Source organism: Natator depressus, chromosome 28, assembly GCF_965152275.1.
Source record: "Natator depressus isolate rNatDep1 chromosome 28, rNatDep2.hap1, whole genome shotgun sequence".
In the NCBI taxonomy this organism is placed as follows: Eukaryota; Metazoa; Chordata; order Testudines; family Cheloniidae; genus Natator; species Natator depressus.
The window spans coordinates 9,381,869-9,384,368 of record NC_134261.1 but is presented as its reverse complement, the minus strand read 5'-3'; the positions used below and the strand labels follow the sequence as shown (position 1 = coordinate 9,384,368).

Here is a 2,500-nt window from a genome sequence, read left to right as displayed (position 1 = left end):
CCGGCCCCTGCCCGCGGGGGCAGGCTCCGGGTTGACCTGGTGGCCGGTTTGCTTTCGGGCCACCAGGTCAACCCGCTGCCTGTATGGGGTTGACCTGGTGGCCGCTTTCCTTCCCGGCCACCAGGTCAACCCGCTGAATGTATGGGGTTGACCTGCTGGCCGCTTTCCTTCCCGGCCACCAGGTCAACCCGCTGAATGTATGGGGTTGACCTGCTGGCCGCTTTTCTTCCCGGCCACCAGGTCAACCCGCTGAATGTATGGGGTTGACCTGCTGGCCGCTTTCCTTCCCGGCCACCAGGTCAACCCGCTGAATGTATGGGGTTGAGCTGCTGGCCGCTTTCCTTCCCGGCCACCAGGTCAACCCGCTGAATGTATGGGGTTGACCTGCTGGCCGCTTTTCTTCCCGGCCACCAGGTCAACCCGCTGAATGTATGGGGTTGACCTGCTGGCCGCTTTCCTTCCCGGCCACCAGGTCAACCCGCTGAATGTATGGGGTTGACCTGCTGGCCGCTTTCCTTCCCGGCCACCAGGTCAACCCGCTGAATGTATGGGGTTGACCTGCTGGCCGCTTTCCTTCCCGGCCACCAGGTCAACCCGCTGAATGTATGGGGTTGACCTGCTGGCCGCTTTCCTTCCCGGCCACCAGGTCAACCCGCTGAATGTATGGGGTTGACCTGCTGGCCGCTTTCCTTCCCGGCCACCAGGTCAACCCGCTGAATGTATGGGGTTGACCTGCTGGCCGCTTTCCTTCCCGGCCACCAGGTCAACCCGCTGAATGTATGGGGTTGACCTGCTGGCCGCTTTCCTTCCCGGCCACCAGGTCAACCCGCTGAAAGTATGGGGTTGACCTGGTGGCCGCTTTCCTTCCCGGCCACCAGGTCAACCCGCTGAAAGTATGGGGTTGACCTGGTGGCCGCTTTCCTTCCCGGCCACCAGGTCAACCCGCTGCCGGCATGGGGTTGACCTGCTGGCCGCAGAGGGGCAGGCTCCGGGTTGACCTGGTGGCCGGACGGGGATTAAGCCCCGGCTCGGAGCAGGGCAAGCCCGGGCGGAGGGGGGTCCGCTTGGCCCCTGCCCGCGGGGGCAGGCTCCGGGTTGACCTGGTGGCCGGTTTGCTTTCGGGCCACCAGGTCAACCCGCTGAATGTATGGGGTTGACCTGCTGGCCGCTTTCCTTCCCGGCCACCAGGTCAACCCGCTGAATGTATGGGGTTGACCTGCTGGCCGCTTTCCTTCCCGTCCACCAGGTCAACCCGCTGAATGTATGGGGTTGACCTGCTGGCCGCTCTGCTTCCCGGCCACCAGGTCAACCCCCTGCCGGTATGGGGTTGACCTGCTGGCCGCAGAGGGGCAGGCTCCGGGTTGACCTGGTGGCCGGCAGGGACTTCAGCCCCAGGGCCCCTGGCAGGGCGACCCTGCCCTTGTTCCCCAGAAAAGGAGAGAGCTGGCTCGCAGCGGGAAAAGCTGCCTACGGCACCTGGGATTCCCAGGCGGTCACCCATCCAAGTACTAGCCAGGCCCGGGACGGTTTACCTTCCGAGATCGGACGGGATCGGGGGCCTTCCGTCCGGTATGGCCGTAGGCACTCGGCTCCGGTCCGCCTCGTCCCCTTTCCCTTACTGACTCCCCTGCCTCGGGTGGGCCCGATCCTTTTTTCCGTTTTTTTTTTTCGCTCCGGAGGCTTCATGAGCCCCCCCCCAACACCCCTTTGGGGGTCGGTGAAAATTTTTTTTTCAGACTTCCAGGGGCCCGATCCTGGCCGCGGGCACCCGGCTCCGGGCACCCGGCTCCGGGCCGCCTCGTCCCCTTTCCCTTACTGACTCCGCTGCCTCGGGTGGGCCCGATCCTTTTTTCCGTTTTTTTTTTTCCGCTCCGGAGGCTTCGTGAGCCCCCCCCAACACCACTTTGGGGGTCGGTGAAAAAATTTTTTTCAGACTTCCAGGGGCCCGATCCTGGCCGCGGGCACCCGGCTCCGGGCACCCGGCTCCGGGCCGCCTCGTCCCCTTTCCCTTACTGACTCCCCTGCCTCGGGTGGGCCCGATCCTTTTTTCCGTTTTTTTTTTTTTTCGCTCCGGAGGCTTTATGAGCCCCCCCCAATACCACTTTGGGGGTCGGTGAAAAAAATTTTTCAGACTTCCAGGGGCCCGATCCTGGCCGCCGGCACCCGGCTCCGGGCACCCGGCTCCGGGCCGCCTCGTCCCCTTTCCCTTACTGACTCCCCTGCCTCGGGTGGGCCCGATCCTTTTTTCCGTTTTTTTTTTTTTCGCTCCGGAGGCTTTATGAGGCCCCCCCTAACCGTTTTTGGGGTCGGTGAAAATTTTTAGTCAGACTTCCAGGGGCCCGATCCTGGCCGCGGCTTCGCAGGCTGGCCTGGGGGGGGGGGCATCTCTAGCTCCGGCCGCGGACGGCGAGACGCTCGGCCACCAGGTCAGCCCGGAGGAAAAGGCTGAAAAAAATGTCTAAGTCCCCCCGGGACACCAGGTCAACCCGGAGGAAAAGGC

At 63.9% G+C, this 2,500-nt stretch overlaps 1 non-coding gene across 1 annotated transcript; it reads right to left on the bottom strand.

The window, feature by feature from the left end:
- Positions 1-1,464: 1,464 nt before the first annotated feature.
- Positions 1,465-1,583, bottom strand: LOC141979407 (5S ribosomal RNA). Its single transcript, XR_012636822.1, has one exon. It is a non-coding gene; the product is annotated as a 5S ribosomal RNA (ribosomal RNA).
- Positions 1,584-2,500: the final 917 nt, after the last annotated feature.